At 44.0% G+C, this 27,460-nt stretch overlaps 61 non-coding genes across 61 annotated transcripts; all 61 read left to right on the forward strand.

Annotated features, from left to right (window-relative positions):
• The first annotated feature begins 2,125 nt into the window (after positions 1–2,125).
• trnan-guu (transfer RNA asparagine (anticodon GUU)) lies at positions 2,126–2,199 on the forward strand. The gene has a single exon. It is a non-coding gene; the product is annotated as a tRNA-Asn (tRNA).
• Positions 2,200–3,354: 1,155 nt separating this feature from the next.
• Positions 3,355–3,428, forward strand: trnan-guu (transfer RNA asparagine (anticodon GUU)). Its single transcript has one exon. It is a non-coding gene; the product is annotated as a tRNA-Asn (tRNA).
• A 238-nt stretch (positions 3,429–3,666) lies between these two features.
• On the forward strand, positions 3,667–3,740 carry trnan-guu (transfer RNA asparagine (anticodon GUU)). The gene has a single exon. It is a non-coding gene; the product is annotated as a tRNA-Asn (tRNA).
• An 83-nt stretch (positions 3,741–3,823) lies between these two features.
• trnan-guu (transfer RNA asparagine (anticodon GUU)) lies at positions 3,824–3,897 on the forward strand. Its single transcript has one exon. It is a non-coding gene; the product is annotated as a tRNA-Asn (tRNA).
• An 83-nt stretch (positions 3,898–3,980) lies between these two features.
• On the forward strand, positions 3,981–4,054 carry trnah-gug (transfer RNA histidin (anticodon GUG)). Its single transcript has one exon. It is a non-coding gene; the product is annotated as a tRNA-His (tRNA).
• Positions 4,055–4,606: 552 nt separating this feature from the next.
• On the forward strand, positions 4,607–4,680 carry trnan-guu (transfer RNA asparagine (anticodon GUU)). The gene has a single exon. It is a non-coding gene; the product is annotated as a tRNA-Asn (tRNA).
• An 83-nt stretch (positions 4,681–4,763) lies between these two features.
• trnan-guu (transfer RNA asparagine (anticodon GUU)) lies at positions 4,764–4,837 on the forward strand. Its single transcript has one exon. It is a non-coding gene; the product is annotated as a tRNA-Asn (tRNA).
• An 83-nt stretch (positions 4,838–4,920) lies between these two features.
• On the forward strand, positions 4,921–4,994 carry trnan-guu (transfer RNA asparagine (anticodon GUU)). The gene has a single exon. It is a non-coding gene; the product is annotated as a tRNA-Asn (tRNA).
• Positions 4,995–5,853: 859 nt separating this feature from the next.
• On the forward strand, positions 5,854–5,927 carry trnan-guu (transfer RNA asparagine (anticodon GUU)). The gene has a single exon. It is a non-coding gene; the product is annotated as a tRNA-Asn (tRNA).
• An 83-nt stretch (positions 5,928–6,010) lies between these two features.
• trnan-guu (transfer RNA asparagine (anticodon GUU)) lies at positions 6,011–6,084 on the forward strand. Its single transcript has one exon. It is a non-coding gene; the product is annotated as a tRNA-Asn (tRNA).
• Positions 6,085–6,324: 240 nt separating this feature from the next.
• Positions 6,325–6,398, forward strand: trnan-guu (transfer RNA asparagine (anticodon GUU)). Its single transcript has one exon. It is a non-coding gene; the product is annotated as a tRNA-Asn (tRNA).
• A 397-nt stretch (positions 6,399–6,795) lies between these two features.
• Positions 6,796–6,869, forward strand: trnan-guu (transfer RNA asparagine (anticodon GUU)). Its single transcript has one exon. It is a non-coding gene; the product is annotated as a tRNA-Asn (tRNA).
• Positions 6,870–7,109: 240 nt separating this feature from the next.
• Positions 7,110–7,183, forward strand: trnan-guu (transfer RNA asparagine (anticodon GUU)). The gene has a single exon. It is a non-coding gene; the product is annotated as a tRNA-Asn (tRNA).
• Positions 7,184–8,051: 868 nt separating this feature from the next.
• trnan-guu (transfer RNA asparagine (anticodon GUU)) lies at positions 8,052–8,125 on the forward strand. Its single transcript has one exon. It is a non-coding gene; the product is annotated as a tRNA-Asn (tRNA).
• A 240-nt stretch (positions 8,126–8,365) lies between these two features.
• On the forward strand, positions 8,366–8,439 carry trnan-guu (transfer RNA asparagine (anticodon GUU)). The gene has a single exon. It is a non-coding gene; the product is annotated as a tRNA-Asn (tRNA).
• Positions 8,440–8,522: 83 nt separating this feature from the next.
• On the forward strand, positions 8,523–8,596 carry trnan-guu (transfer RNA asparagine (anticodon GUU)). Its single transcript has one exon. It is a non-coding gene; the product is annotated as a tRNA-Asn (tRNA).
• Positions 8,597–9,150: 554 nt separating this feature from the next.
• trnan-guu (transfer RNA asparagine (anticodon GUU)) lies at positions 9,151–9,224 on the forward strand. The gene has a single exon. It is a non-coding gene; the product is annotated as a tRNA-Asn (tRNA).
• Positions 9,225–9,307: 83 nt separating this feature from the next.
• On the forward strand, positions 9,308–9,381 carry trnan-guu (transfer RNA asparagine (anticodon GUU)). Its single transcript has one exon. It is a non-coding gene; the product is annotated as a tRNA-Asn (tRNA).
• Positions 9,382–9,464: 83 nt separating this feature from the next.
• On the forward strand, positions 9,465–9,538 carry trnan-guu (transfer RNA asparagine (anticodon GUU)). Its single transcript has one exon. It is a non-coding gene; the product is annotated as a tRNA-Asn (tRNA).
• A 704-nt stretch (positions 9,539–10,242) lies between these two features.
• trnan-guu (transfer RNA asparagine (anticodon GUU)) lies at positions 10,243–10,316 on the forward strand. The gene has a single exon. It is a non-coding gene; the product is annotated as a tRNA-Asn (tRNA).
• An 83-nt stretch (positions 10,317–10,399) lies between these two features.
• On the forward strand, positions 10,400–10,473 carry trnan-guu (transfer RNA asparagine (anticodon GUU)). The gene has a single exon. It is a non-coding gene; the product is annotated as a tRNA-Asn (tRNA).
• Positions 10,474–11,022: 549 nt separating this feature from the next.
• Positions 11,023–11,096, forward strand: trnan-guu (transfer RNA asparagine (anticodon GUU)). The gene has a single exon. It is a non-coding gene; the product is annotated as a tRNA-Asn (tRNA).
• Positions 11,097–11,179: 83 nt separating this feature from the next.
• trnan-guu (transfer RNA asparagine (anticodon GUU)) lies at positions 11,180–11,253 on the forward strand. Its single transcript has one exon. It is a non-coding gene; the product is annotated as a tRNA-Asn (tRNA).
• Positions 11,254–11,338: 85 nt separating this feature from the next.
• trnan-guu (transfer RNA asparagine (anticodon GUU)) lies at positions 11,339–11,412 on the forward strand. The gene has a single exon. It is a non-coding gene; the product is annotated as a tRNA-Asn (tRNA).
• Positions 11,413–12,123: 711 nt separating this feature from the next.
• On the forward strand, positions 12,124–12,197 carry trnan-guu (transfer RNA asparagine (anticodon GUU)). The gene has a single exon. It is a non-coding gene; the product is annotated as a tRNA-Asn (tRNA).
• Positions 12,198–12,437: 240 nt separating this feature from the next.
• On the forward strand, positions 12,438–12,511 carry trnan-guu (transfer RNA asparagine (anticodon GUU)). The gene has a single exon. It is a non-coding gene; the product is annotated as a tRNA-Asn (tRNA).
• An 83-nt stretch (positions 12,512–12,594) lies between these two features.
• trnan-guu (transfer RNA asparagine (anticodon GUU)) lies at positions 12,595–12,668 on the forward strand. The gene has a single exon. It is a non-coding gene; the product is annotated as a tRNA-Asn (tRNA).
• An 83-nt stretch (positions 12,669–12,751) lies between these two features.
• Positions 12,752–12,825, forward strand: trnan-guu (transfer RNA asparagine (anticodon GUU)). The gene has a single exon. It is a non-coding gene; the product is annotated as a tRNA-Asn (tRNA).
• Positions 12,826–13,379: 554 nt separating this feature from the next.
• trnan-guu (transfer RNA asparagine (anticodon GUU)) lies at positions 13,380–13,453 on the forward strand. The gene has a single exon. It is a non-coding gene; the product is annotated as a tRNA-Asn (tRNA).
• Positions 13,454–13,536: 83 nt separating this feature from the next.
• trnan-guu (transfer RNA asparagine (anticodon GUU)) lies at positions 13,537–13,610 on the forward strand. The gene has a single exon. It is a non-coding gene; the product is annotated as a tRNA-Asn (tRNA).
• A 240-nt stretch (positions 13,611–13,850) lies between these two features.
• On the forward strand, positions 13,851–13,924 carry trnan-guu (transfer RNA asparagine (anticodon GUU)). The gene has a single exon. It is a non-coding gene; the product is annotated as a tRNA-Asn (tRNA).
• A 702-nt stretch (positions 13,925–14,626) lies between these two features.
• trnan-guu (transfer RNA asparagine (anticodon GUU)) lies at positions 14,627–14,700 on the forward strand. Its single transcript has one exon. It is a non-coding gene; the product is annotated as a tRNA-Asn (tRNA).
• A 552-nt stretch (positions 14,701–15,252) lies between these two features.
• Positions 15,253–15,326, forward strand: trnan-guu (transfer RNA asparagine (anticodon GUU)). Its single transcript has one exon. It is a non-coding gene; the product is annotated as a tRNA-Asn (tRNA).
• Positions 15,327–15,409: 83 nt separating this feature from the next.
• Positions 15,410–15,483, forward strand: trnan-guu (transfer RNA asparagine (anticodon GUU)). The gene has a single exon. It is a non-coding gene; the product is annotated as a tRNA-Asn (tRNA).
• Positions 15,484–16,037: 554 nt separating this feature from the next.
• On the forward strand, positions 16,038–16,111 carry trnan-guu (transfer RNA asparagine (anticodon GUU)). The gene has a single exon. It is a non-coding gene; the product is annotated as a tRNA-Asn (tRNA).
• A 240-nt stretch (positions 16,112–16,351) lies between these two features.
• On the forward strand, positions 16,352–16,425 carry trnan-guu (transfer RNA asparagine (anticodon GUU)). Its single transcript has one exon. It is a non-coding gene; the product is annotated as a tRNA-Asn (tRNA).
• A 397-nt stretch (positions 16,426–16,822) lies between these two features.
• trnan-guu (transfer RNA asparagine (anticodon GUU)) lies at positions 16,823–16,896 on the forward strand. Its single transcript has one exon. It is a non-coding gene; the product is annotated as a tRNA-Asn (tRNA).
• Positions 16,897–17,913: 1,017 nt separating this feature from the next.
• Positions 17,914–17,987, forward strand: trnan-guu (transfer RNA asparagine (anticodon GUU)). The gene has a single exon. It is a non-coding gene; the product is annotated as a tRNA-Asn (tRNA).
• Positions 17,988–18,070: 83 nt separating this feature from the next.
• trnan-guu (transfer RNA asparagine (anticodon GUU)) lies at positions 18,071–18,144 on the forward strand. Its single transcript has one exon. It is a non-coding gene; the product is annotated as a tRNA-Asn (tRNA).
• Positions 18,145–18,698: 554 nt separating this feature from the next.
• trnan-guu (transfer RNA asparagine (anticodon GUU)) lies at positions 18,699–18,772 on the forward strand. The gene has a single exon. It is a non-coding gene; the product is annotated as a tRNA-Asn (tRNA).
• A 709-nt stretch (positions 18,773–19,481) lies between these two features.
• trnan-guu (transfer RNA asparagine (anticodon GUU)) lies at positions 19,482–19,555 on the forward strand. Its single transcript has one exon. It is a non-coding gene; the product is annotated as a tRNA-Asn (tRNA).
• Positions 19,556–19,638: 83 nt separating this feature from the next.
• Positions 19,639–19,712, forward strand: trnan-guu (transfer RNA asparagine (anticodon GUU)). The gene has a single exon. It is a non-coding gene; the product is annotated as a tRNA-Asn (tRNA).
• Positions 19,713–19,795: 83 nt separating this feature from the next.
• trnan-guu (transfer RNA asparagine (anticodon GUU)) lies at positions 19,796–19,869 on the forward strand. The gene has a single exon. It is a non-coding gene; the product is annotated as a tRNA-Asn (tRNA).
• A 554-nt stretch (positions 19,870–20,423) lies between these two features.
• On the forward strand, positions 20,424–20,497 carry trnan-guu (transfer RNA asparagine (anticodon GUU)). The gene has a single exon. It is a non-coding gene; the product is annotated as a tRNA-Asn (tRNA).
• Positions 20,498–20,580: 83 nt separating this feature from the next.
• On the forward strand, positions 20,581–20,654 carry trnan-guu (transfer RNA asparagine (anticodon GUU)). The gene has a single exon. It is a non-coding gene; the product is annotated as a tRNA-Asn (tRNA).
• An 83-nt stretch (positions 20,655–20,737) lies between these two features.
• Positions 20,738–20,811, forward strand: trnan-guu (transfer RNA asparagine (anticodon GUU)). The gene has a single exon. It is a non-coding gene; the product is annotated as a tRNA-Asn (tRNA).
• A 233-nt stretch (positions 20,812–21,044) lies between these two features.
• On the forward strand, positions 21,045–21,118 carry trnay-gua (transfer RNA tyrosine (anticodon GUA)). Its single transcript has one exon. It is a non-coding gene; the product is annotated as a tRNA-Tyr (tRNA).
• Positions 21,119–21,358: 240 nt separating this feature from the next.
• Positions 21,359–21,432, forward strand: trnan-guu (transfer RNA asparagine (anticodon GUU)). The gene has a single exon. It is a non-coding gene; the product is annotated as a tRNA-Asn (tRNA).
• Positions 21,433–21,515: 83 nt separating this feature from the next.
• Positions 21,516–21,589, forward strand: trnan-guu (transfer RNA asparagine (anticodon GUU)). The gene has a single exon. It is a non-coding gene; the product is annotated as a tRNA-Asn (tRNA).
• A 552-nt stretch (positions 21,590–22,141) lies between these two features.
• trnan-guu (transfer RNA asparagine (anticodon GUU)) lies at positions 22,142–22,215 on the forward strand. The gene has a single exon. It is a non-coding gene; the product is annotated as a tRNA-Asn (tRNA).
• A 711-nt stretch (positions 22,216–22,926) lies between these two features.
• trnan-guu (transfer RNA asparagine (anticodon GUU)) lies at positions 22,927–23,000 on the forward strand. Its single transcript has one exon. It is a non-coding gene; the product is annotated as a tRNA-Asn (tRNA).
• Positions 23,001–23,083: 83 nt separating this feature from the next.
• trnan-guu (transfer RNA asparagine (anticodon GUU)) lies at positions 23,084–23,157 on the forward strand. Its single transcript has one exon. It is a non-coding gene; the product is annotated as a tRNA-Asn (tRNA).
• An 83-nt stretch (positions 23,158–23,240) lies between these two features.
• trnan-guu (transfer RNA asparagine (anticodon GUU)) lies at positions 23,241–23,314 on the forward strand. The gene has a single exon. It is a non-coding gene; the product is annotated as a tRNA-Asn (tRNA).
• Positions 23,315–24,021: 707 nt separating this feature from the next.
• On the forward strand, positions 24,022–24,095 carry trnan-guu (transfer RNA asparagine (anticodon GUU)). The gene has a single exon. It is a non-coding gene; the product is annotated as a tRNA-Asn (tRNA).
• A 711-nt stretch (positions 24,096–24,806) lies between these two features.
• Positions 24,807–24,880, forward strand: trnan-guu (transfer RNA asparagine (anticodon GUU)). Its single transcript has one exon. It is a non-coding gene; the product is annotated as a tRNA-Asn (tRNA).
• An 83-nt stretch (positions 24,881–24,963) lies between these two features.
• On the forward strand, positions 24,964–25,037 carry trnan-guu (transfer RNA asparagine (anticodon GUU)). The gene has a single exon. It is a non-coding gene; the product is annotated as a tRNA-Asn (tRNA).
• Positions 25,038–25,120: 83 nt separating this feature from the next.
• On the forward strand, positions 25,121–25,194 carry trnan-guu (transfer RNA asparagine (anticodon GUU)). Its single transcript has one exon. It is a non-coding gene; the product is annotated as a tRNA-Asn (tRNA).
• Positions 25,195–26,216: 1,022 nt separating this feature from the next.
• Positions 26,217–26,290, forward strand: trnan-guu (transfer RNA asparagine (anticodon GUU)). Its single transcript has one exon. It is a non-coding gene; the product is annotated as a tRNA-Asn (tRNA).
• An 83-nt stretch (positions 26,291–26,373) lies between these two features.
• Positions 26,374–26,447, forward strand: trnan-guu (transfer RNA asparagine (anticodon GUU)). The gene has a single exon. It is a non-coding gene; the product is annotated as a tRNA-Asn (tRNA).
• A 547-nt stretch (positions 26,448–26,994) lies between these two features.
• On the forward strand, positions 26,995–27,068 carry trnan-guu (transfer RNA asparagine (anticodon GUU)). Its single transcript has one exon. It is a non-coding gene; the product is annotated as a tRNA-Asn (tRNA).
• Positions 27,069–27,151: 83 nt separating this feature from the next.
• On the forward strand, positions 27,152–27,225 carry trnan-guu (transfer RNA asparagine (anticodon GUU)). Its single transcript has one exon. It is a non-coding gene; the product is annotated as a tRNA-Asn (tRNA).
• The last annotated feature ends 235 nt before the right edge of the window (positions 27,226–27,460 follow it).

A 27,460-nucleotide genomic window follows, 5' to 3' on the forward strand; every position in this document is an offset into this window, starting at 1 on the left:
ATCCATATGTTGTTTCTGTATATCATCGACATAACTCAACCTTATTTCTAAATCACTTTAAAACAGCCATTGCTGCATACAAAGTGCTGTGCATGGAATAGAAATTAGTCTTTTAGTAGACACAAGTGAAATAAAATAACACAAAATAAAATTAATTAGAGTAAATATAAGTAGATAAGTATACACGCAAATAAAATACAAAAAAAAAAATCTGTACAAGTATAGAAATAAAATAACACAAAATACAGAAGGCACCATAAAAACAGTAAAATGATGTGAAGTCTCATGCTGAGTCAAAGAACAAAGAATAGAGATGTCTGGCAAAAATGAAAGGAAATTTTGTCCATATCGTACAGCCCTACTTCCAACACGCAAATGAAGGCAACTGCTAGCCAATTCCAGATAGAAGGGGTTGGGTCACAGAGTCATTCATTCGGACATAGTTGTTTACAGAAGTGAAGAGTGGATTTGTTTCAAATGAAATTTTGAGTTGAATAAATGCAAAATGAACTACACATTTTTTTTTTCAGTTTGTCTTTTAGATTTCAGAACGAACTGCCGCTTTTATGTGACAGAAAATATTTCTGAACACTTTTTCAGTTGTCACAATGCCGCTGTTCAACCTGATGAACATTAGATTTAGGTTGATAAAGTGTGCCCCCCCCCAAAAAAGGTAATGCCCCCCCTACAATTTCTTTCTGGTGACGGGTCTGTGTAGGTTGCTGTGACAATATATAGTATTGTATTTAGTAATGAATTTTGCAAGGAATTTTTGAAAAAAAGTTTGTCAAATGACATTAACGAAATAGATGTTAACTTGTCTACACTGAAATTGAATTTTGAATGTTGTTTTTTCCCCTTATTATTTTTATCATTTTAAACTTCCATACGCTATTTTCTTTTTTAAGTTTGCTGTATAAGGTTTTAACATTGTCAATGTAACCTACTTTTCTTTTCTTTTCCTTGCTCTGAATATTAACTACTGTTTGTTGACGCGAATGGGCTGTCTTTCCTTGTGTAAAGCACATGAAGTTGCCTTGTGTAGGAAATGTGCTACACAAATAAACTTGCCTTGCCTTGAATATAGAACGGATGATATAGAAACAAAACTTAATAATGACAAATGACATCAAAAGTAATGGATGTGAAATAATTATTAGTGACAATGATTTGTATTAAATATTGCATTCCTACTAAAGAGTTACACGCACTGTATTCAAACCCAGGTTCTACATGCGGCAGGTAACTAAGCTATCCACCGACCGAACTTGTCTGGCTCAAAACTCGTGGCTTATAGTGTATCTCTGAAAAGTGATATATGATGCTGAAACCACAAAATGGGGTCGTGTTCAATCACTTCAATGAAATTATAGAATGCAATATGGATTAATTTCGAAGAAATTCTTTGTCAAATGACATTTAACGAAATAGATGTTAACTTGTTGTATTATAACTATACTGAAAATGAATGACAAAAGAAAAAAAACATCTACACGTGGAATCTACCCTTCTTTGTAACGTCTCTGTGGTGTAATAGGTCAGCGCATTCGGCTGTTAACTGAAAGGTTGGTGTTTTGAGCCCATCTGGGGACATGGTACACTTTTTCAGAATTTCCCGTTTGATAAGCTTATTGAAATTCAAAAACGGAAACTACCCATTTTTCTTTCGTCTCTGTGGCGCAATAGGTCAGCGCATTTGGCTGTTAACCGAAAATTTGGTGGTTCGAGGCCACCCAGGGAAGTGGTACAGAATTTCCTTTTGGAATTGAGCTTGGAGACTTATGTGTAGAAATTCAAAGCTGGAAATGTAATGACTTCTCGTGTCTCTCAAGCTCAATAGGTCAGTGCATTTTGCGATTACCTGAAAGGTTGGTGGTTAAAGCCCACCCAGGGACGTGGTATGCTTTTTCAGAATTTCCTTGACACTCTTGTTGGCTTGGTGAAATTCAAAAACAGAATCTACCCATTTTTGTAACGTCTCTGTGGCGCAATAGTTCAGCGCATTTGGCTGTGAACTGAAAGGTTGGTGGTTCAAGCCCACTCAGGGAGGTGGTCCACTTTTTCAGAATTTCCATTTTGATAAGCTTGTTGAAATTCAAAAACGGAATCTACCCCTCTTTGTGACGTCTCTGTGGAGCAATAGGTCAGCGCATTCGGCTGTTAACTGAAAGGTTGGTGGTTTGAGCCCACCCAGGGACGTGGTACACTTTTTCAGAATTTCCATTTTGATACTCTTGTTGGCTTGGTGAAATTCAAAAACAGAATCTACCCATTTTTGTAACGTCTCTGTGGCGCAATAGGTCAGCGCATTTGGCTGTGAACTGAAAGGTTGGTGGTTCAAGCCCACTCAGGGAGGTGGTCCACTTTTTCAGAATTTCCATTTTGATAAGCTTGTTGAAATTCAAAAACGGAATCTACCCCTCTTTGTGACGTCTCTGTGGAGCAATAGGTCAGCGCATTCGGCTGTTAACCGAAAGTTTGGTGGTTCGAGGCCACCCAGGGAAGTGGTACAGAATTTCCTTTTGGAATTGAGCTTGGAGACTTATGTGTAGAAATTCAAAGCTGGAAATGTAATGACTTCTCGTGTCTCTCTAGCTCAATAGGTCAGTGCATTTTGCGATTACCTGAAAGGTTGGTGGTTCGAGCCCACCCAGGGACGTGGTACGCTTTTTCAGAATTTCAACTCTTGTTGGCTTGGTGAAATTCAAAAATGGAATCTACTCCTCTTTGTAACGTCTCTGTGACGCAATAGGTCAGCGCATTCGGCTGTTAACTGAAAGGTTTGTCGTTCGAGCCCACCCAGGGATGCGGTGCACTTTTTCAGAATTTCCATTTTGATACGCTTGTTGGCTTGGTGTAATTCAAAAACGGAATCTACCCCTCTTTCTTTCGTCTCTGTGGCGCAATAGGTCAGCGCATTCGGTTGTTAACTGAGAGGTTGGTGGTTTGAACCCACCTGGGTACGTGGTACAGAATTTCCTTTTGGAATTGAGCTTGGCGACTTGGCGATGTGTAGAAATTCAAAGCTGGAAATGTAATGACTTCTCGTGTCTCTCTAGCTCAATAGGTCAGTGCATTTCGCGATTACCTGAAAGGTTGGTGGTTCGAGCCCACCCAGGGACGTGGTACGATTTTTCAGAATTTCCACTCTTGTTGGCTTGTTGAAATTCAAAAACGGAATCGACTTCTCGTTAGTTGTATCTGTGGCGCAAGAGGTCAGCACATTCGGCTGTTAACTGAAAGGTTGGTGGTTCGAGCCCACCCAGGGATGTGGTGCACTTTTTCAGAATTTCCATTTTGATCCGCTTGTTGGCTTGTTGAAATTCAAAAACGGAATCTACCTCTCTTTCATTTGTCTCTGTGGCGCAATAGGTCAGCCCATTCGGCTGTTAACTGAAAGGTTGGTGGTTCGAGCCCACCCAGGGATATGGTACACTTTTTCAGAATTTCCATTGATACTCTTGTTGGCTTGGTGAAATTCAAAAACGAAATCTACCCCCCTTTTAAACGTCTCTGTGGCGCAATAGGTCAGCGCATTTGGCTGTAAACTTAAAGGTTTGTGGTTTGAGCCCACCCAGGGACGTGGTACACTTTTTTAGAATTTCCGTTTTGATACGCTTGTTGGCTTGGTGAAATTCTAAAACGAAATCTACCCCACTTTGAAACGTCTCTGTGGCGCAATAGGTCAGCTCATTCGGCTGTTAACTGAAAGGTTGGTGGTTCGAGCCCACCCAGGGACGTAGAAAGTTTTTTCAGAATTTCCATTTTGATACTCTTGTTGGCTTGTTGAAATTCAAAAACGGAATCTACCTCTCTTTCTTTTGTCTCTGTGGCGCAATAGGTCAGCGCATTCGGCTGTTAACTGAAAGGTTGGTGGTTCGAGCCCACCCATTGACGCTGTGCACTTTTTCAGAATTTCCATTTTGATCCGCTTGTTGGCTTGTTGAAATTCAAAAACGGAATCTACCTCTCTCTCTTTCGTCTCTGTGGCGCAATAGGTCAGCGCATTCGGCTGTGAACTGAAAGGTTAGTGGTTCGAGCCCACCCAGGGACGTAGAAAGTTTTTTCAGAATTTCCATTTGATACTCTTGTTTGCTTGGTGAAATTCAAAAACGGAATCTACCTCTCTTTCTTTCGTCTCTGTGGCGCAATAGGTCAGCATATTCGGCTGTAAGCTGAAAGGTTTGTTGTTCGAGCCCACCCAGTGATGTGGTGCACTTTTTCAGAATTTCCATTTTGATACACTTGTTGGCTTGGTGAAATTCAAAAACGGAATCTACCCCTTTTGGTATTGTCTCTGTGGTGCAATAGGTCAGCGCATTCGGCTGTTAACTGAAAGGTTGGTGGTTTGAGCCCACCCAAGGACGTGGTATGCTTTTTCAGAATTTCCATTTTGATACGCTTGTTGGATTGGTAAAATTCTAAAACTGAATCTACCCCTCTTTGTAACGCCTCTGTGGCGCAATAGGTCAGCGCATTAGGCTGTTAACTGAAAGGTTGGTGGTTCGAGCCCACACAGGACGTGGTATCCTTTTTCAGAATTTCCATTTTGATACTCTTGTTGGCTTGGTGAAATTCTAAAACGGAATCTACCCCTCTTTGTAATGTCTCTGTGGTGCAATAGGTCAGCACATTCAGCTGTTAACTGAAAGGTTGGTGGTTCAAGCCCACCCAGGGACGTGGTATGCTTTTTCAGAATTTCCATTTTGATACTCTTGTTGGCTTGTTGAAATTCAAAAACGGAATCTACCTCTCTTTCTTTTGTCTCTGTGGCGCAATAGGTCAGCGCATTCGGCTGTTAACTGAAAGGTTGGTGGTTCGAGCCCACCCAGGGACGTGGTATGCTTTTTCAGAATTTCCATTTTGATACTCTTGTTGGCTTGTTGAAATTCAAAAACGGAATCTACCTCTCTTTCTTTTGTCTCTGTGGCGCAATAGGTCAGCGCATTCGGCTGTTAACTGAAAGGTTGGTGGTTCGAGCCCACCCAGGGACGTGCTACGCTTTTTCAGAATTTCCATTTTGATACGCTTGTTGGCTTGGTGAAATTCTAAAACGGAATCTACCCCTCTTTGTAACGTCTCTGTGGCGCAATAGGTCAGCGCATTTTGCTGTTAACTGAAAGGTTTGTGGTTCGAGCCCACCTGGGGAAGTTGTATGCTTTTTCAGAATTTCCCTTTTTATAAGCTTGTTGGATTGTTGAAATTCAAAAACGGAATCTACCTCTCTTTCTTTCGTCTCTGTGGTGCAATAGGTCAGCGCATTTGGCTGTAAACTGAAAGGTTTGTGGTTCGAGCCCACCCAGGGATGTGGTGCAATTTTTCAGAATTTCCACACTTGCTGGCTTGGTGAAATTCAAAAACGGAATCTACCCCATTTTGTAATGTCTCTGTGGCGCAATAGGTCAGCGCATTCGGCTGTTAACTGAAAGGTTGGTGGTTCGAGCCCACCCAGGACGTGGTATGCTTTTTCAGAATTTCCATTTTGATACTCTTGTTGGCTTGTTGAAATTCAAAAACGGAATCTACCCCTCTTTTTAATGTCTATGTGGCGCAATAGGTCAGTGCATTCGGCTGTTTACTGAAAGGTTGGTGGTTTGAGTCCACCCAGGGATGTGGTACACTTTTTCAGAATTTCCATTTTGATGCTCTTGTTGGCTTGGTGAAATTCAAAAACGGAAAACACCCCTCTTTGCAACGTCTCTCTGGCGCAATACGTCAGCGCATTCAGCTGTTAACTGAAAGGTTGGTGCTTCGAGCCCACACAGGGACGTGGTGCACTTTTTCAAAATTTCCTTTTTTATAAGCTTGTTGGCTTGGTATAATTCAAAAACGGAATCTATCCCTCTTTTTAATGTCTCTGTGGCGCAATAGGGCAGCGCATTCGGCTGTTAACTGAAAGGTTGGTGGTTCGAGCCCACCCAGGGAAGTGGTGCACTTTTTCAGAATTTCCATTTTGATAAGCTTGTTGGCTTGTTGAAATTCAAAAACGGAATCTACCCCTCTTTCTTTCGTCTCTGTGGTGCAATAGGTCAGCGCATTCGGCTGTTAACTGAAAGGTTGGTGGTTCGAGCCCACCCAGGAACGTGCTGGTCTTTTTCAGAATTTCCATTTTGATACGCTTCTTGGCTTGGTGAAATTCTAAAACGGAATCTACCCCTCTTTGTAACATCTCTGTGGAACAATAGGTCAGCGCATTCGGCTGTAAACTGAAAGGTTTGTGGTGCGAGCCCACCCAGGGATGTGGTGCACGTTTTCAGAATTTCCATTTTGATACACTTGTTGGCTTGGTGAAATTCAAAAACGGAATCTACCCCTCCTTGTAACGTCTCTGCGGCGCAATAGGTCAGCGCATTCGGCTGTTAACTGAAAGGTTGGTGGTTCGAGCCCACCCAGGGACGTGGTGCACTTTTTCAGAATTTACATTTTGATACTCTTGTTGGCTTGTTGAAATTCAAAAACGGAAAACACCACTCTATGTAAAGTCTCTGTGGCGCAATACGTCAGCGCATTCAGCTGTTAACTGAAAGGTTGGTGCTTCGAGCCCACCCAGGGACGTGGTACACTTTTTCAAAATTTCCTTTTTTATAAGCTTGTTGGCTTGGTGAAATTCAAAAACGGAAAACACCCCTCTATGTAACGTCTCTGTGGCGCAATACGTCAGCACATTAGGCTGTTAACTGAAAGGTTTGTTTTTCAAGCCCACCCAGGGATGTGGTATGCTTTTTCAGAATTTCCATTTTGATACTCTTGTTGGCTTGTTGAAATTCAAAAACGGAATCTACCCCTCTTTGTAAAGTCTCTGTGGCGCAATAGGTCAGCGCATTCGGCTGTTAACTGAAAGGTTGGTGGTTCGAGCCCACCCAGGGACGTGCTATGCTTTTTCAGAATTTCCATTTTGATACGCTTCTTGGCTTGGTGAAATTCTAAAACGGAATCTACCCCTCTTTGTAACGTCTCTGTGGCGCAATAGGTCAGCGCATTCGGCTGTAAACTGAAAGGTTGGTGGTTTGAGCCCAACCAGGGATGTGGTACACTTCTTCAGAATTTCATTTTTTATAAGCTTGTTGGCTTGTTGAAATTCAAAAACGGAATCTACCTCTCTTTCTTTCGTCTCTGTGGCGCAATAGGTCAGCGCTTTCGGCTGTTAACTGAAAGGTTGGTGGTTCGAGCCCACACAGGGATGTGGTGCACTTTTTCAGAATTTCCATTTTGATACACTTGTTGGCTTGTTGAAATTCAAAAACGGAATCTACCCCTCTTTGTAATGACTATGTGGCGCAATAGGTCAGTGCATTCGGCTGTTTACTGAAAGGTTGGTGGTTTGAGCCCACCCAGGGATGTGGTACACTTTTTCAGAATTTCCATTTTGATACCCTTGTTGGCTTGCTGAAATTCAAAAACGGAAAACACCCCTCTTTGCAACGTCTCTCTGGCGCAATACGTCAGCGCATTCAGCTGTTCACTGAAAGGTTGGTGCTTCGAGCCCACCCAGGGACGTGGTACACTTTTTCAAAATTTCCTTTTTTATAAGCTTGTTGGCTTGGTGAAATTCAAAAACGGAATCTACCCCTCCTTGTAACGTCTCTGTGGCGCAATAGGTCAGCGCATTCGGCTGTAAACTGAAAGGTTTGTGGTTCGAGCCCACCCAGGGATGTGGTGCACTTTTTCAGAATTTCCATTTTGATACACTTGTTGGCTTGTTGAAATTCAAAAACGGAATCTACCCCTCTTTGTAATGACTATGTGGCGCAATAGGTCAGTGCATTCGGCTGTTTACTGAAAGGTTGGTGGTTTGAGCCCACCCAGGGATGTGGTACACTTTTTCAGAATTTCCATTTTGATACCCTTGTTGGCTTGCTGAAATTCAAAAACGGAAAACACCCCTCTTTGCAACGTCTCTCTGGCGCAATACGTCAGCGCATTCAGCTGTTCACTGAAAGGTTGGTGCTTCGAGCCCACCCAGGGACGTGGTACACTTTTTCAAAATTTCCTTTTTTATAAGCTTGTTGGCTTGGTGAAATTCAAAAACGGAATCTACCCCTCCTTGTAATGTCTCTGTGGCGCAATAGGTCAGCGCATTCTGCTGTTAACTGAAAGGTTGGTGGTTCGAGCCCACCCAGGGACGTGGTGCACTTTTTCAGAATTTCCATTTTGATACTCTTGTTGGCTTGTTGAAATTCTAAAACGGAATCTACCCCTCTTTGTAACGTCTCTGTGGCGCAATAGTTCAGTGCATTCCGCTGTTTACTGAAAGGTTGGTGGTTCGAGCCCACCCAGCGACGTGGTGCACTTTTTCAGAATTTCCGTTTTGATAAGCTTGTTGGCTTGTTGAAATTCAAAAACGGAATCTACCCCTCTTTCTTTTGTCTCTGTGGCGCAATAGGTCAGCGCATTCGGCTGTTAACTGAAAGGTTGGTGGTTCGAGCCCACCCAGGGACGTGCCCTTCTTTTTCAGAATTTCCATTTTGATACGCTTGTTGGCTTGTTGAAATTCAAAAACGGAATCTACCCCTCTTTCTTTCGTCTCTGTGGCGCAATACGTCAGCGCATTCGGCTGTTAACTGAAAGGTTGGTGGTTCGAGCCCACCCAGGGATGTAGTACACTTTTTCAGAATTTCCATTTTGATACTCTTGTTGGCTTGGTGAAATTCAAAAACGGAAAACACCCCTCTTTGCAACGTCTCTCTGGCGCAATACGTCAGCGCATTCAGCTGTTAACTGAAAGGTTGGTGCTTCGAGCCCAACCAGGGATGTGGTACACTTCTGCAGAATTTCATTTTTTATAAGCTTGTTGGCTTGGTGAAATTCAAAAACGGAATCTACCCCTCATTGTAATGTCTCTGTGACGCAATCGGTCAGCGCATTCAGCTTTTAACTGAAAGGCTGGTGGTTCGAGCCCACCCAGGGTCGTGGTGTACTTTTTCAGAATTTCCATTTTGATAAGCTTGTTGGCTTGTTGAAATTCAAAAACGGAATCTACCTCTCTGTCTTTCGTCTCTGTGGCGCAATGGGTCAGCATATTCGGCTGTAAACTGAAAGGTTGGTGCTTCGAACCCACCCAGGGATGTGGTGCACTTTTTCAGAATTTCCATTTTGAAACACTTGTTGGCTTGGTGTAATTCAAAAACGGAATCTACCTCTCTTTCTTTCGTCTCTGTGGCGCAATAGGTCAGCGCATTCGGCTGTTAACTGAAAGGTTGGTGGTTCGAGCCCACCCAGGGATGTGCCGTTCTTTTTCAGAATTTCCATTTTGATACGCTTGTTGGCTTGTTGAAATTCAAAAACGGAATCTACCTCTCTTTCTATTGTCTCTGTGGCGCAATAGGTCAGCGCATTCGGCTGTTAACTGAAAGGTTGGTGGTTCGAGCCCACCCAGGGACGTGGTGCATATTTTCAGAATTTCCATTTTGATAAGCTTGTTGGCTTTTTGAAATTCAAAAACGGAATCTACCCCTCTTTCTTTCGTCTCTGTGGTGCAATAGGTCAGCGCATTCGGCTGTTAACTGAAAGGTTGGTGGTTCGAGCCCACCCAGGGACGTGGTATACTTTTTCAGAATTTCCATTTTGATAAGCTTGTTGGCTTGTTGAAATTCAAAAACGGAATCTACCTCTCTTTCTTTCGTCTCTGTGGCGCAATAGGTCAGCATATTTGGCTGTAAACTGGAAGGTTTGTGGTTCGAGCCCACCCAGGGACGTGGTATACTTTTTCAGAATTTCCATTTTGATACTCTTGTTGGCTTGGTGAAATTCAAAAACGGAATCTACCCCTCTTTGTAACGTCTCTGTGACGCAATAGGTCAGCGCATTTGGCTGTTAACTGAAAGGTTGGTGGTTCGAGCCCACCCAGGGATGTGGTATACTTTTTCAGAATTTCCCTTTTTATAAGCTTGTTGGCTTGTTGGAATTCAAAAACGGAATCTACCTCTCTTTCTTTTGTCTCTGTGGCGCAATAGGTCAGCGCATTTAACTGAAAGGTTGGTGGTTTGAGCCCACCTAGGGATGTGGTGCACTTTTTCAGAATTTCCATTTTGAAACACTTGTTGGCTTGGTGTAATTCAAAAACGGAATCTACCTCTCTTTCTTTCGTCTCTGTGGCGCAATTGGTCAGCACATTTGGCTGTAAACTGAAAGGTTGGTGGTTCGAGCCCACCCAGGGACGTGCAGTTCTTTCTCAGAATTTCCATTTTGATACGCTTGTTGGCCTGGTGAAATTCAAAAACGGAATCTACCCCTCTTTGTAACGTCTCTGTGGCGCAATAGGTCAGCGCATTCGGCTGTTAACTGAAAGGTTGGTGTTTCGAGCCCACCCAGGGATGTGGTACACTTTTTCAGAATTTCCATTTTGATAAGCTTGTTGGCTTGTTGAAATTCAAAAACGGAATCTACCCCTCTTTCTTTCGTCTCTGTGGCGCAATAGGTCAGCGCATTCGGCTGTTAACTGAAAGGTTGGTGGTTCGAGCCCACTCAGGGATGTGCTATTCTTTTTCAGAATTTCCATTTTGATACGCTTCTTGGCTTGGTGAAATTCTAAAACGGAATCTACCCCTCTTTGTAACGTCTCTGTGGCACAATAGGTCAGCGCATTCGGCTGTAAACTGAAAGGTTTGTGGTTCGAGCCCACCCAGGGACGTGCTGTCCTTTTTCAGAATTTCCATTTTGATAAGCTTGTTGGCTTGTTGAAATTAAAAAACGGAATCTACCCCTCTTTCTTTCGTCTCTGTGGCGCAATAGGTCAGCCCATTCGGCTGTTAACTGAAAGGTTGGTGGTGCGAGCCCACCCAGGGACGTGCTGTTCTTTTTCAGAATTTCCATTTTGATACGCTTGTTGGCCTGGTGAAATTCAAAAACGGAATCTACCCCTCTTTGTAATGTCTATGTGGCGCAATAGGTCAGTGCATTCGGCTGTTTACTGAAAGGTTGGTGGTTTGAGCCCACCCAGGGATGTGGTACACTTTTTCAAAATTTCTTATAAGCTTGTTGGCTTGGTGAAATTCAAAAACGGAATCTACCCCTCTTTGTAACGTCTCTGTGGCGCAATAGGTCAGTGCATTCGGCTGTTAACTGAAAGGTTGGTGGTTCGAGCCCACCCAGGGATGTGGTGCACGTTTTCAGAATTTCCATTTTGATACACTTGTTGGCTTGGTGAAATTCAAAAACGGAATCTACCCCTCTTTGTAACGTCTCTGTGGCGCAATACGTCAGCGCATTTGGCTGTTAACTGAAAGGTTGGTGGTTCGAGCCCACCCAGGGACGTGGTATAATTTTTCAGAATTTCCATTTTGATACTCTTGTTGGCTTGGTGAAATTCAAAAACGTAATCTACCCCTCTTTTTGTAATGTCTCTGTGGCGCAATAGGTCAGCGCATTCGGCTGTTAACTGAAAGGTTGGTGGTTCGAGCCCACCCAGGGAAGTGGTCCACTTTTTCAGAATTTCCGTTTTGATAAGCTTGTTGGCTTGTTGAAATTCAAAAACGGAATCTACCCCTATTTCTTTCGTCTCTGTGGCACAATAGGTCAGTGCATTCGGCTGTTAACTGAAAGATTGGTGGTTTGAGCCCACCCAGGGATGTGGTACACTTTTTCAGAATTTCCATTTTGATACTCTTGTTGGCTTGGTGAAATTCAAAAACGGAAAACACCCCTCATTGTAATGTCTCTGTGAGGCAATAGGTCAGCGCATTCGGCTGTTAACTGAAAGGTTGGTGCTTCGAACCCACCCAGGGATGTGGTACACTTCTTCAGAATTTCCCTTTTTATAAGCTTGTTGGCTTGTTGGAATTCAAAAACGGAATCTACCTCTCTTTCTTTTGTCTCTGTGGCGCAATAGGTCAGAGCATTCGGCTGTTAACTGAAAGGTTGTTGTTTTGAGCCCACCCAGGGATGTGCCCTTCTTTTTCAGAATTTCCATTTTGATACGCTTGTTGGCTTGGTGAAATTCAAAAACGGAATCTACCCCTCTTTGTAACGTCTATGTGGCGCAATAGGTCAGGGCATTTGGCTGTTAACTGAAAGTTTGGTGATTCGAGCCCACCCAGGGACGTGGTCGACTTTTTCAGAATTTCCATTTTGATAAGCTTGTTGGCTTGTTGAAATTCAAAAACGGAATCTACCCCTCTTTCTTTAGTCTCTGTGGCGCAATAGGTCAGCGCATTCGGCTGTTAACTGAAAGGTTTGTGGTTCGAGCCCACCCAGGGATGTGGTGCACTTTTTCAGAATTTCCATTTTGATACACTTGTTGGCTTGGTGAAATTCAAAAACGGAATCTACCCCATTTTGTAATGTCTCTGTGGCGCAATACGTCAGCACATTAGGCTGTTAACTGAAAGTTTTGTGGTTCAAGCCCACCCAGGGACGTGGTCGATTTTTTCAGAATTTCCATTTTGATACTCTTGTTGGCTTGTTGAAATTCAAAAACGGAATCTACCCCTCTTTCTTTTGTCTCTGTGGCGCAATAGGTCAGCGCATTCGGCTGTTAACTGAAAGGTTGGTGGTTCGAGCCCACCCAGGGACGTGGTGCATATTTTCAGAATTTCCATTTTGATAAGCTTGTTGGCTTGTTGAAATTCAAAAACGGAATCTACCCCTCTTTCTTTTGTCTCTGTGGCGCAATAGGTCAGCGCATTCGGCTGTTAACTGAAAGGTTGGTGGTTCGAGCCCACCCAGGGATGTGGTGCACTTTTTCAGAATTTCCATTTTGATAAGCTTGTTGGCTTGTTGAAATTCAAAAACGGAATCTACCCCTCTTTCTTTCGTCTCTGTGGCGCAATAGGTCAGCGTATTCGGCTGTTAACTGAAAGGTTGGTGGTTCGAGCCCACCCTGGGACGTGCAATTCTTTTTCAGAATTTCCATTTTGATACGCTTCTTGGCTTGGTGAAATTCTAAAACGGAATCTACCCCTCTTTGTAACGTCTCTGTGGCACAATAGGTCAGCGCATTCGGCTGTAAACTGAAAGGTTTGTGGTTCGAGCCCACCCAGGGATGTGGTGCACTTTTTCAGAATTTCCATTTTGATACTCTTGTTGGCTTGTTGAAATTCAAAAACGGAATCTTCCTCTCTTTCTTTCGTCTCTGTGGCGCAATAGGTCAGCGCATTCGGCTGTTTACTGAAAGGTTGGTGGTTTAAGCCCACCCTTGTACGTGGTATGCTTTTTCAGAATTTCCATTTTGATACTCTTGTTGGCTTGGTGAAATTCAAAAACGGAATCTACCCCTCTTTGTAACGTCTCTGTGACGCAATAGGTCAGCGCATTTGGCTGTTAACTGAAAGGTTGGTGGTTCGAGCCCACCCAGGGATGTGGTATACTTTTTCAGAATTTCCCTTTTTATAAGCTTGTTGGCTTGTTGGAATTCAAAAACGGAATCTACCTCTCTTTCTTTTGTCTCTGTGGCGCAATAGGTCAGCGCATTCGGCTGTTAACTGAAAGGTTGGTGGTTTGAGCCCACCTAGGGATGTGGTGCACTTTTTCAGAATTTCCATTTTGAAACACTTGTTGGCTTGTTGAAATTCAAAAACGGAATCTACCTCTCTTTCTTTTGTCTCTGTGGCGCAATAGGTCAGCGCATTCGGCTGTTAACTGAAAGGGTGGTGGTTCGAGCCCACTCAGGGACGTGCTATACTTTTTCAGAATTTCCATTTTGATACGCTTCTTGGCTTGGTGAAATTCTAAAACGGAATCTTCCCCTCTTTGTAACGTCTCTGTGGCACAATAGGTCAGCGCATTCGGCTGTAAACTGAAAGGTTTGTGGTTCGAGCCCACCCAGGGATATGGTGCACTTTTTCAGAATTTCCATTTTGATACACTTGTTGGCTTGGTGAAATTCAAAAATGGAATCTACCCCTCTTTCTTTCGTCTCTGTGGCGCAATAGGTCAGCGCATTCGGCTGTTAACTGAAAGGTTGGTGGTTCGAGCCCACTCAGGGATGTGCTATTCTTTTTCAGAATTTCCATTTTGATACGCTTCTTGGCTTGGTGAAATTCTAAAACGGAATCTACCCCTCTTTGTAACGTCTCTGTGGCGCAATAGGTCAGCGCATTTTGCTGTTAACTGAAAGGTTTGTGGTTCGAGCCCACCTGGGGAAGTTGTATGCTTTTTCAGAATTTCCCTTTTTATAAGCTTGTTGGATTGTTGAAATTCAAAAACGGAATCTACCTCTCTTTCTTTCGTCTCTGTGGTGCAATAGGTCAGCGCATTTGGCTGTAAACTGAAAGGTTTGTGGTTCGAGCCCACCCAGGGATGTGGTGCACTTTTTCAGAATTTCCACACTTGCTGGCTTGGTGAAATTCAAAAACGGAATCTACCCCATTTTGTAATGTCTCTGTGGCGCAATAGGTCAGCGCATTCGGCTGTTAACTGAAAGGTTGGTGGTTCGAGCCCACCCAGGACGTGGTATGCTTTTTCAGAATTTCCATTTTGATACTCTTGTTGGCTTGTTGAAATTCAAAAACGGAATCTACCCCTCTTTTTAATGTCTATGTGGCGCAATAGGTCAGTGCATTCGGCTGTTTACTGAAAGGTTGGTGGTTTGAGTCCACCCAGGGATGTGGTACACTTTTTCAAAATTTCCTTTTTTATAAGCTTGTTGGCTTGGTATAATTCAAAAACGGAATCTACCCCTCTTTCTTTCGTCTCTGTGGCGCAATAGGTCAGCGCATTCGGCTGTTAACTGAAAGGTTGGTGGTTCGAGCCCACTCAGGGATGTGCTATTCTTTTTCAGAATTTCCATTTTGATACGCTTCTTGGCTTGGTGAAATTCTAAAACGGAATCTACCCCTCTTTGTAACGTCGCTGTGGCACAATAGGTCAGCGCATTCGGCTGTAAACTGAAAGGTTTGTGGTTCGAGCCCACCCAGGGATGTGGTGCACTTTTTCAGAATTTCCATTTTGATACACTTGTTGGCTTGGTGAAATTCAAAAACGGAATCTACCCCTTTTGGTAATGTCTATGTGGCGCAATAGGTCAGTGCATTCGGCTGTTTACTGAAAGGTTGGTGGTTTGAGTCCACCCAGGGATGTGGTACACTTTTTCAGAATTTCCATTTTGATACTCTTGTTGGCTTGGTGAAATTCAAAAACGGAAAACACCCGTCTTTGCAACGTCTCTCTGGCGCAATACGTCAGCGCATTCAGCTGTTAACTGAAAGGTTGGTGCTTCGAGCCCACACAGGGACGTGGTGCACTTTTTCAAAATTTCTTTTTATAAGCTTGTTGGCTTGGTATAATTCAAAAACGGAATCTACCCCTCTTTGTTACGTCTCTGTGGCGCAATAGGGCAGCGCATTCAGCTGTTAACTGAAAGGTTGGTGGTTCGAGCCCACCCAGGGACGTGGTGCACTTTTTCAGAATTTCCATTTTGATAAGCTTGTTGGCTTGTTGAAATTCAAAAACGGAATCTACCCCTCTTTCTTTCGTCTCTGTGGCGCAATAGGTCAGCGCATTCGGCTGTTAACTGAAAGGTTGGTGGTTCGAGCCCACCCAGGGACGTGCTGGTCTTTTTCAGAATTTCCATTTTGATACGCTTCTTGGCTTGGTGAAATTCTAAAACGGAATCTACCCCTCTTTGTAACATCTCTGTGGCACAACAGGTCAGCGCATTCGGCTGTAAACTGAAAGGTTTGTGGTTCGAGCCCACCCAGGGATGTGGTGCACTTTTTCAGAATTTCCATTTTGATACACTTGTTGGCTTGTTGAAATTCAAAAACGGAAAACACCCCTCTTTCTTTTGTCTCTGTGGCGCAATAGGTCAGTGCATTCGGCTGTTTACTGAAAGGTTGGTGGTTTGAGCCCACCCAGGGATGTGGTACACTTTTTCAGAATTTCCATTTTGATACTCTTGTTGGCTTGGTGAAATTCAAAAACGGAAAACACCCCTCTTTGCAACGTCTCTCTGGCGCAATACGTCAGCGCATTCAGCTGTTAACTGAAAGGTTGGTGCTTCGAGCCCACCCAGGGACGTGGTACACTTTTTCAAAATTTCCTTTTTTATAAGCTTGTTGGCTTGGTGAAATTCAAAAACGGAATCTACCCCTCTTTGTAACGTCTCTGTGGCGCAATAGGTCAGCGCATTCGGCTGTTAACTGAAAGGTTGGTGGTTCGAGCCCACCCAGGGACGTGCTATTCTTTTTCAGAATTTCCATTTTGATACGCTTCTTGGCTTGGTGAAATTCTAAAACGGAATCTACCCCTCTTTGTAACGTCTCTGTGGCGCAATAGGTCAGCGCATTCGGCTGTAAACTGAAAGGTTGGTGGTTTGAGCCCAACCAGGGATGTGGTACACTTCTTCAGAATTTCATTTTTTATAAGCTTGTTGGCTTGTTGAAATTCAAAAACGGAATCTACCTCTCTTTCTTTCGTTTCTGTGGCGCAATAGGTCAGCGCATTCGGCTGTTAACTGAAAGGTTGGTGGTTCGAGCCCATCCAGGGACGTGCTGGTCTTTTTCAGAATTTCCATTTTGATACGCTTCTTGGCTTGGTGAAATTCTAAAACGGAATCTACCCCTCTTTGTAACATCTCTGTGGCACACTAGGTCAGCGCATTCGGCTGTAAACTGAAAGGTTTGTGGTTCGAGCCCACCCAGGGATATGGTGCACTTTTTCAGAATTTCCATTTTGATACACTTGTTGGCTTGCTGAAATTCAAAAACGGAAAACACCCCTCTTTGCAACGTCTCTCTGGCGCAATACGTCAGCGCATTCAGCTGTTAACTGAAAGGTTGGTGCTTCGAGCCCACCCAGGGACGTGGTACACTTTTTCAAAATTTCCTTTTTTATAAGCTTGTTGGCTTGGTGAAATTCAAAAACGGAATCTACCCCTCCTTGTAACGTCTCTGTGGCGCAATAGGTCAGCGCATTCGGCTGTTAACTGAAAGGTTGGTGGTTCGAGCCCACCCAGGGACGTGGTGCACTTTTTCAGAATTTCCATTTTGATACTCTTGTTGGCTTGTTGAAATTCTAAAACGGAATCTACCCCTCTTTGTAACGTCTCTGTGGCGCAATAGGTCAGTGCATTCCGCTGTTTACTGAAAGGTTGGTGGTTTGAGCCCACCCAGGGATGTGGTACACTTTTTCAAAATTTCTTTTTTTATAAGCTTGTTGGCTTGGTGAAATTCAAAAACGGAAAACACCCCTCTATGTAACGTCTCTGTGGCGCAATACGTCAGCACATTAGGCTGTTAACTGAAAGGTTTGTGTTTCAAGCCCACCCAGGGACGTGGTATGCTTTTTCAGAATTTCCATTTTGATACTCTTGTTGGCTTGTTGAAATTCAAAAACGGAATCTACCTCTCTTTCTTTCGTCTCTGTGGCGCAATAGGTCAGCATATTCGGCTGTAAACTGAAAGGTTGGTGCTTCGAACCCACCCAGGGATGTGGTATGCTTTTTCAGAATTTCCATTTTGATACTCTTGTTGGCTTGTTGAAATTCAAAAACGGAATCTACCCCTCTTTGTAATGTCTATGTGGCGCAATAGGTCAGTGCATTCGGCTGTTTACTGAAAGTTTGGTGGTTTCAGCCCACCCAGGGATGTGGTACACTTTTTCAGAATTTCCATTTTGATACTCTTGTTGGCTTGGTGAAATTCAAAAACGGAAAACACCCCTATTTGCAACGTCTGTCTGGTGCAATACGTCAGCGCGTTCAGCTGTTAACTGAAAGGTTTGTGGTTCGAGCCCACCCAGGGACGTGGTACACTTTTTCCTTTTTTAGAAACTTCTTGGCTTGGTGAAATTCTAAAACGGAATCTACCCCTCTTTGTAACGTCTCTGTGGCACAATAGGTCAGCGCATTCGGCTGTAAACTGAAAGGTTTGTGGTTCGAGCCCACCCAGGGATGTGGTGCACTTTTTCAGAATTTCCATTTTGATACTCTTGTTGGCTTGTTGAAATTCAAAAACGGAATCTACCTCTCTTTCTTTCGTCTCTGTGGCGCAATAGGTCAGCGCATTCGGCTGTTAACTGAAAGGTTGGTGGTTCGAGCCCACCCAGAGACGTGGTGCACTTTTTCAGAATTTCCGTTTTGATAAGCTTGTTGGCTTGTTGAAATTCAAAAACGGAATCTACCCCTCTTTCTTTCGTCTCTGTGGCGCAATAGGTCAGCGCATTCGGCTGTTAACTGAAAGGTTGGTGGTTCGAGCCCACCCAGGGACGTGCCCTCCTTTTTCAGAATTTCCGTTTTGATACGCTTGTTGGCTTGGTGAAATTCAAAAACGGAATCTACCCCTCTTTCTAACGTCTCTGTGGCGCAATAGGTCAGCGCATTTGGCTGTTAACTGAAAGGTTGGTGCTTCGAGCCCAACCAGGGATGTGGTACACTTTTTCAGAATTTCCATTTTGATAAGCTTGTTCGCTTGTTGAAATTCAAAAACGGAATCTACCTCTCTTTCTTTCGTCTCTGTGGCGCAATGGGTCAGCATATTCGGCTGTAAACTGAAAGGTTGGTGCTTCGAACCCACCCAGGGATGTGGTGCACTTTTTCAGAATTTCCATTTTGAAACACTTGTTGGCTTGGTGTAATTCAAAAACGGAATCTACCTCTCTTTCTTTCGTCTCTGTGGCGCAATAGGTCAGCGCATTTGGCTGTAAACTTAAAGGTTTGTGGTTTGAGCCCACCTAGGGATGTGGTGCACTTTTTCAGAATTTCCATTTTGATAAGCTTGTTGGCTTGTTGAAATTCAAAAACGGAATCTACCCCTCTTTCTTTCGTCTCTGTGGCGCAATAGGTCAGCGCATTCGGCTGTTAACTGAAAGGTTGGTGGTTCGAGCCCACCCAGGGACGTGCTGTCCTTTTTCAGAATTTCCATTTTGATACGCTTGTTGGCTTGGTGAAATTCAAAAACGGAATCTACCCCTCTTTGTAACGTCTATGTGGCGCAATAGGTCAGGGCATTTGGCTGTTAACTGAAAGTTTGGTGGTTCGAGCCCACCCAGGGACGTGGTCGACTTTTTCAGAATTTCCATTTTGATAAGCTTGTTGGCTTGTTGAAATTCAAAAACGGAATCTACCTCTCTTTCTTTCGTCTCTGTGGCGCAATAGGTCAGCACATTTTGCTGTAAACTGAAAGGTTTGTGGTTCGAGCCCACCCAGGGATGTGGTGCACTTTTTCAGAATTTCCATTTTGACTCTTGTTGGCTTGGTGAAATTCAAAAACGGAATCTACCCCTCTTTGTAACGTCTATGTGGCGCAATAGGTCAGGGCATTTGGCTGTTAACTGAAAGTTTGGTGGTTCGAGCCCACCCAGGGACGTGGTCGACTTTTTCAGAATTTCCATTTTGATAAGCTTGTTGGCTTGTTGGAATTCAAAAACGGAATCTACCTCTCTTTCTTTTGTCTCTGTGGCGCAATAGGTCAGCGCATTCGGCTGTTAACTGAAAGGTTGGTGATTTGAGCCCACCTAGGGATGTGGTGCACTTTTTCAGAATTTCCATTTTGAAACACTTGTTGGCTTGGTGTAATTCAAAAACGGAATCTACCTCTCTTTCTTTCGTCTCTGTGGCGCAATTGGTCAGCGCATTCGGCTGTTAACTGAAAGGTTGGTGGTTCGAGCCCACCCAGGGACGTGGTATACTTTTTCAGAATTTCCATTTTGATACGCTTGTTGGCTTGGTGAAATTCAAAAACGGAATCTACCCCTATTTGTAACGTCTCTGTGGCGCAATAGGTCAGCGCATTTGGCTGTTAGCTGAAAGGTTGGTGGTTCGAGCCCACCCAGGGACGTGGTTCACTTTTTCAGAATTTCCGTTTTGATAAGCTTGTTGGCTTGTTGAAATTCAAAAACGGAATCTACCCCTCTTTCTTTCGTCTCTGTGGCGCAATAGGTCAGCGCATTCGGCTGTTAACTGAAAGGTTGGTGTTTCGAGCCCACCCAGGGACGTGCTATTCTTTTTCAGAATTTCCATTTTGATAGGCTTCTTGGCTTGGTGAAATTCAAAAACGGAAAACACCCCTCTTTGCAATGTCTCTCTGGCGCAATACGTCAGCGCATTCAGCTGTTAACTGAAAGGTTGGTGCTTCGAGCCCAACCAGGGATGTGGTACACTTCTTCAGAATTTCACTTTTTATAAGCTTGTTGGCTTGGTGAAATTCAAAAACGGAATCTACCCCTCATTGTAATGTCTCTGTGACGCAATAGGTCAGCGCATTCAGCTTTTAACTGAAAGGTTGGTGGTTCGAGCCCACCCAGGGTCGTGGTGCACTTTTTCAGAATTTCCATTTTGATAAGCTTGTTGGCTTGTTGAAATTCAAAAACGGAATCTACCTCTCTTTCTTTCGTCTCTGTGGCGCAATGGGTCAGCATATTCGGCTGTAAACTGAAAGGTTGGTGCTTCGAACCCACCCAGGGATGTGGTGCACTTTTTCAGAATTTCCATTTTGAAACACTTGTTGGCTTGTTGAAATTCAAAAACGGAATCTACCTCTCTTTCTTTCGTCTCTGTGGCGCAATGGGTCAGCATATTCGGCTGTTAACTGAAAGGTTGGTGGTTCGAGCCCACCCAGGGACGTGCAGTTCTTTTTCAGAATTTCCATTTTGATACGCTTGTTGGCTTGTTGAAATTCAAAAACGGAATCTACCCCTCTTTCTATCGTCTCTGTGGCGCAATAGGTCAGCGCATTCGGCTGTTAACTGAAAGGTTGGTGGTTCGAGCCCACCCAGGGACGTGGTATACTTTTTCAGAATTTCCATTTTGATACGCTTGTTGGCTTGTTGAAATTCAAAAACGGAATCTACCCCTCTTTCTATCGTCTCTGTGGCGCAATAGGTCAGCGCATTCGGCTGTTAACTGAAAGGTTGGTGGTTCGAGCCCACCCAGGGATGTGGTATACTTTTTCAGAATTTCCCTTTTTATAAGCTTGTTGGCTTGTTGGAATTCAAAAACGGAATCTACCTCTCTTTCTTTTGTCTCTGTGGCGCAATAGGTCAGCGCATTTAACTGAAAGGTTGGTGGTTTGAGCCCACCTAGGGATGTGGTGCACTTTTTCAGAATTTCCATTTTGAAACACTTGTTGGCTTGGTGTAATTCAAAAACGGAATCTACCTCTCTTTCTTTCGTCTCTGTGGCGCAATTGGTCAGCGCATTTGGCTGTAAACTGAAAGGTTGGTGGTTCGAGCCCACCCAGGGACGTGCAGTTCTTTCTCAGAATTTCCATTTTGATACGCTTGTTGGCCTGGTGAAATTCAAAAACGGAATCTACCCCTCTTTGTAATGTCTATGTGGCGCAATAGGTCAGTGCATTCGGCTGTTTACTGAAAGGTTGGTGGTTTGAGCCCACCCAGGGATGTGGTACACATTTTCAAAATTTCTTTTTTTATAAGCTTGTTGGCTTGGTGAAATTCAAAAACGGAATCTACCCCTCTTTGTAACGTCTCTGTGGCGCAATAGGTCAGCGCATTCGGCTGTTAACTGAAAGGTTGGTGTTTCGAGCCCACCCAGGGATGTGGTGCACCTTTTCAGAATTTCCATTTTGATAAGCTTGTTGGCTTGTTGAAATTCAAAAACGGAATCTACCCCTCTTTCTTTCGTCTCTGTGGCGCAATAGGTCAGCGCATTCGGCTGTTAACTGAAAGGTTGGTGGTTCGAGCCCACTCAAGGATGTGCTATTCTTTTTCAGAATTTCCATTTTGATACGCTTCTTGGCTTGGTGAAATTCTAAAACGGAATCTACCCCTCTTTGTAACGTCTCTGTGGCACAATAGGTCAGCGCATTCGGCTGTAAACTGAAAGGTTTGTGGTTCGAGCCCACCCAGGGACGTGCTGTCCTTTTTCAGAATTTCCATTTTGATAAGCTTGTTGGCTTGTTGAAATTAAAAAACGGAATCTACCCCTCTTTCTTTCGTCTCTGTGGCGCAATAGGTCAGCCCATTCGGCTGTTAACTGAAAGGTTGGTGGTGCGAGCCCACCCAGGGACGTGCTGTTCTTTTTCAGAATTTCCATTTTGATACGCTTGTTGGCCTGGTGAAATTCAAAAACGGAATCTACCCCTCTTTGTAATGTCTATGTGGCGCAATAGGTCAGTGCATTCGGCTGTTTACTGAAAGGTTGGTGGTTTGAGCCCACCCAGGGATGTGGTACACTTTTTCAAAATTTCTTTTTATAAGCTTGTTGGCTTGGTGAAATTCAAAAACGGAATCTACCCCTCTTTGTAACGTCTCTGTGGCGCAATAGGTCAGTGCATTCGGCTGTTAACTGAAAGGTTGGTGGTTCGAGCCCACCCAGGGATGTGGTGCACTTTTTCAGAATTTCCATTTTGATAAGCTTGTTGGCTTGTTGAAATTCTAAAACGGAATCTACCCCTCTTTGTAAGGTCTCTGTGGCACAATAGGTCAGCGCATTCGGCTGTAAACTGAAAGGTTTGTGGTTCGAGCCCACCCAGGGATTTGGTGCACCTTTTCAGAATTTCCATTTTGATACACTTGTTGGCTTGGTGAAATTCAAAAACGGAATCTACCCCTCTTTGTAACGTCTCTGTGACGCAATAGGTCAGCGCATTTGGCTGTTAACTGAAAGGTTGGTGGTTCGAGCCCACCCAGGGATGTGGTATACTTTTTCAGAATTTCCCCTTTTATAAGCTTGTTGGCTTGTTGGAATTCAAAAACGGAATCTACCCCTCTTTGTAACGTCTATGTGGTGCAATAGGTCAGGGCATTTGGCTGTTAACTGAAAGTTTGGTGGTTCGAGCCCACCCAGGGACGTGGTCGACTTTTTCAGAATTTCCATTTTGATAAGCTTGTTGGCTTGTTGGAATTCAAAAACGGAATCTACCTCTCTTTCTTTTGTCTCTGTGGCGCAATAGGTCAGCGCATTCGGCTGTTAACTGAAAGGTTGGTGATTTGAGCCCACCTAGGGATGTGGTGCACTTTTTCAGAATTTCCATTTTGAAACACTTGTTGGCTTGGTGTAATTCAAAAACGGAATCTACCTCTCTTTCTTTCGTCTCTGTGGCGCAATTGGTCAGCGCATTCGGCTGTTAACTGAAAGGTTGGTGGTTCGAGCCCACCCAGGGACGTGCCCTTCGTTTTCAGAATTTCCATTTTGATACGCTTGTTGGCTTGGTGAAATTCAAAAACGGAATCTACCCCTATTTGTAACGTCTCTGTGGCGCAATAGGTCAGCGCATTTGGCTGTTAGCTGAAAGGTTGGTGGTTCGAGCCCACCCAGGGACGTGGTCCACTTTTTCAGAATTTCCGTTTTGATAAGCTTGTTGGCTTGTTGAAATTCAAAAACGGAATCTACCCCTCTTTCTTTCGTCTCTGTGGCGCAATAGGTAAGCGCATTCGGCTGTTAACTGAAAGGTTGGTGGTTCGAGCCCACCCAGGGACGTGCTACTTTTTCAGAATTTCCATTTTGATAGGCTTCTTGGCTTGGTGAAATTCTAAAACGGAATCTACCCCTCTTTGTAACGTCTCTGTGGCGCAATAGGTCAGTGCATTCGGCTGTTAACTGAAAGATTGGTGGTTTTACCCCACCCAGGGATGTGGTACACTTTTTCAGAATTTCCATTTTGATACTCTTGTTGGCTTGGTGAAATTCAAAAACGGAAAACACCCCTCTTTCTTTAGTCTCTGTGGCGCAATAGGTCAGCGCATTCGGCTGTTAACTTAAAGGTTGGTGGTGCGAGCCCACCCAGGGAAGTGGTATGCTTTTTCAGAATTTCCATTTTGATACTCTTGTTGGCTTGTTGAAATTCAAAAACGGAATCTACCCCTCTTTCTTTCGTCTCTGTGGCGCAATAGGTCAGCCCATTCGGCTGTTAACTGAAAGGTTGGTGGTGCGAGCCCACCCAGGGACGTGCTGTTCTTTTTCAGAATTTCCATTTTGATACGCTTGTTGGCCTGGTGAAATTCAAAAACGGAATCTACCCCTCTTTGTAATGTCTATGTGGCGCAATAGGTCAGTGCATTCGGCTGTTTACTGAAAGGTTGGTGGTTTGAGCCCACCCAGGGATGTGGTACACTTTTTCAAAATTTCTTTTTATAAGCTTGTTGGCTTGGTGAAATTCAAAAACGGAATCTACCCCTCTTTGTAACGTCTCTGTGGCGCAATAGGTCAGTGCATTCGGCTGTTAACTGAAAGGTTGGTGGTTCGAGCCCACCCAGGGATGTGGTGCACTTTTTCAGAATTTCCATTTTGATAAGCTTGTTGGCTTGTTGAAATTCTAAAACGGAATCTACCCCTCTTTGTAAGGTCTCTGTGGCACAATAGGTCAGCGCATTCGGCTGTAAACTGAAAGGTTTGTGGTTCGAGCCCACCCAGGGATTTGGTGCACCTTTTCAGAATTTCCATTTTGATACACTTGTTGGCTTGGTGAAATTCAAAAACGGAATCTACCCCTCTTTGTAACGTCTCTGTGACGCAATAGGTCAGCGCATTTGGCTGTTAACTGAAAGGTTGGTGGTTCGAGCCCACCCAGGGATGTGGTATACTTTTTCAGAATTTCCCCCTTTATAAGCTTGTTGGCTTGTTGGAATTCAAAAACGGAATCTACCCCTCTTTGTAACGTCTATGTGGTGCAATAGGTCAGGGCATTTGGCTGTTAACTGAAAGTTTGGTGGTTCGAGCCCACCCAGGGACGTGGTCGACTTTTTCAGAATTTCCATTTTGATAAGCTTGTTGGCTTGTTGGAATTCAAAAACGGAATCTACCTCTCTTTCTTTTGTCTCTGTGGCGCAATAGGTCAGCGCATTCGGCTGTTAACTGAAAGGTTGGTGATTTGAGCCCACCTAGGGATGTGGTGCACTTTTTCAGAATTTCCATTTTGAAACACTTGTTGGCTTGGTGTAATTCAAAAACGGAATCTACCTCTCTTTCTTTCGTCTCTGTGGCGCAATTGGTCAGCGCATTCGGCTGTTAACTGAAAGGTTGGTGGTTCGAGCCCACCCAGGGACGTGCCCTTCGTTTTCAGAATTTCCATTTTGATACGCTTGTTGGCTTGGTGAAATTCAAAAACGGAATCTACCCCTATTTGTAACGTCTCTGTGGCGCAATAGGTCAGCGCATTTGGCTGTTAGCTGAAAGGTTGGTGGTTCGAGCCCACCCAGGGACGTGGTCCACTTTTTCAGAATTTCCGTTTTGATAAGCTTGTTGGCTTGTTGAAATTCAAAAACGGAATCTACCCCTCTTTCTTTCGTCTCTGTGGCGCAATAGGTAAGCGCATTCGGCTGTTAACTGAAAGGTTGGTGGTTCGAGCCCACCCAGGGACGTGCTACTTTTTCAGAATTTCCATTTTGATAGGCTTCTTGGCTTGGTGAAATTCTAAAACGGAATCTACCCCTCTTTGTAACGTCTCTGTGGCGCAATAGGTCAGTGCATTCGGCTGTTAACTGAAAGATTGGTGGTTTTACCCCACCCAGGGATGTGGTACACTTTTTCAGAATTTCCATTTTGATACTCTTGTTGGCTTGGTGAAATTCAAAAACGGAAAACACCCCTCTTTCTTTAGTCTCTGTGGCGCAATAGGTCAGCGCATTCGGCTGTTAACTTAAAGGTTGGTGGTTCGAGCCAACCCAGGGAAGTGGTATGCTTTTTCAGAATTTCCATTTTGATACTCTTGTTGGCTTGTTGAAATTCAAAAACGGAATCTACCCCTCTTTGTAATGTCTATGTGGCGCAATAGGTCAGTGCATTCGGCTGTTAACTGAAAGATTGGTGGTTTTACCCCACCCAGGGATGTGGTACACTTTTTCAGAATTTCCATTTTGATACTCTTGTTGGCTTGGTGAAATTCAAAAACGGAAAACACCCCTCTTTGCAACGTCTCTCTGGCGCAATACGTCAGCGCATTCAGCTGTTAACTGAAAGGTTGGTGCTTCGAGCCCAACCAGGGATGTGGTACACTTCTTTAAATTTCATTTTTTATAAGCTTGTTGGCTTGGTGAAATTCAAAAACGGAATCTACCCCTCATTGTAATGTCTCTGTGACGCAATAGGTCAGCGCATTCAGCTTTTAACTGAAAGGTTGGTGGTTCGAGCCCACCCAGGGTCGTGGTGCACTTTTTCAGAATTTCCATTTTGATAAGCTTGTTGGCTTGTTGAAATTCAAAAACGGAATCTACCTCTCTGTCTTTCGTCTCTGTGGCGCAATGAGTCAGCATATTCGGCTGTAAACTGAAAGGTTGGTGGTTCGAACCCACCCAGGGATGTGGTGCACTTTTTCAGAATTTCCATTTTGAAACACTTGTTGGCTTGGTGTAATTCAAAAACGTAATCTACCTCTCTTTCTTTCGTCTCTGTGGCGCAATAGGTCAGCGCATTCGGCTGTTAACTGAAAGGTTGGTGGTTCGAGCCCACCCAGGGACGTGGTGCATATTTTCAGAATTTCCATTTTGATAAGCTTGTTGGCTTGTTGAAATTCAAAAACGGAATCTACCCCTCTTTCTTTCGTCTCTGTGGCGCAATAGGTCAGCGCATTCGGCTGTTAACTGAAAGGTTGGTGGTTCGAGCCCACCCAGGGACGTGGTACAATTTTTCAGAATTTCCATTTTGATAAGCTTGTTGGCTTGTTGAAATTCAAAAACGGAATCTACCTCTCTTTCTTTCGTCTCTGTGGCGCAATAGGTCAGCATATTTGGCTGTAAACTGGAAGGTTTGTGGTTCGAGCCCACCCAGGGATGTGGTGCACTTTTTCAGAATTTCCATTTTGATACTCTTGTTGGCTTGGTGAAATTCAAAAACGGAATCTACCCCTCTTTGTAACGTCTCTGTGACGCAATAGGTCAGCGCATTTGGCTGTTAACTGAAAGGTTGGTGGTTCGAGCCCACCCAGGGATGTGGTATACTTTTTCAGAATTTCCCTTTTTATAAGCTTGTTGGCTTGTTGGAATTCAAAAACGGAATCTACCTCTCTTTCTTTTGTCTCTGTGGCGCAATAGGTCAGCGCATTTAACTGAAAGGTTGGTGGTTTGAGCCCACCTAGGGATGTGGTGCACTTTTTCAGAATTTCCATTTTGAAACACTTGTTGGCTTGGTGTAATTCAAAAACGGAATCTACCCCTCTTTGTAACGTCTCTGTGGCGCAATAGGTCAGCGCATTCGGCTGTTAACTGAAAGGTTGGTGTTTCGAGCCCACCCAGGGATGTGGTACACTTTTTCAGAATTTCCATTTTGATAAGCTTGTTGGCTTGTTGAAATTCAAAAACGGAATCTACCCCTCTTTCTTTCGTCTCTGTGGCGTAATAGGTCAGCGCATTCGGCTGTTAACTGAAAGGTTGGTGGTTCGAGCCCACTCAGGGATGTGCTATTCTTTTTCAGAATTTCCATTTTGATACGCTTCTTGGCTTGGTGAAATTCTAAAACGGAATCTACCCCTCTTTGTAACGTCTCTGTGGCACAATAGGTCAGCGCATTCGGCTGTAAACTGAAAGGTTTGTGGTTCGAGCCCACCCAGGGACGTGCTGTACTTTTTCAGAATTTCCATTTTGATAAGCTTGTTGGCTTGTTGAAATTAAAAAACGGAATCTACCCCTCTTT

This window comes from Festucalex cinctus, chromosome 1, assembly GCF_051991245.1.
Source record: "Festucalex cinctus isolate MCC-2025b chromosome 1, RoL_Fcin_1.0, whole genome shotgun sequence".
Taxonomy (NCBI): Eukaryota; Metazoa; Chordata; class Actinopteri; order Syngnathiformes; family Syngnathidae; genus Festucalex; species Festucalex cinctus.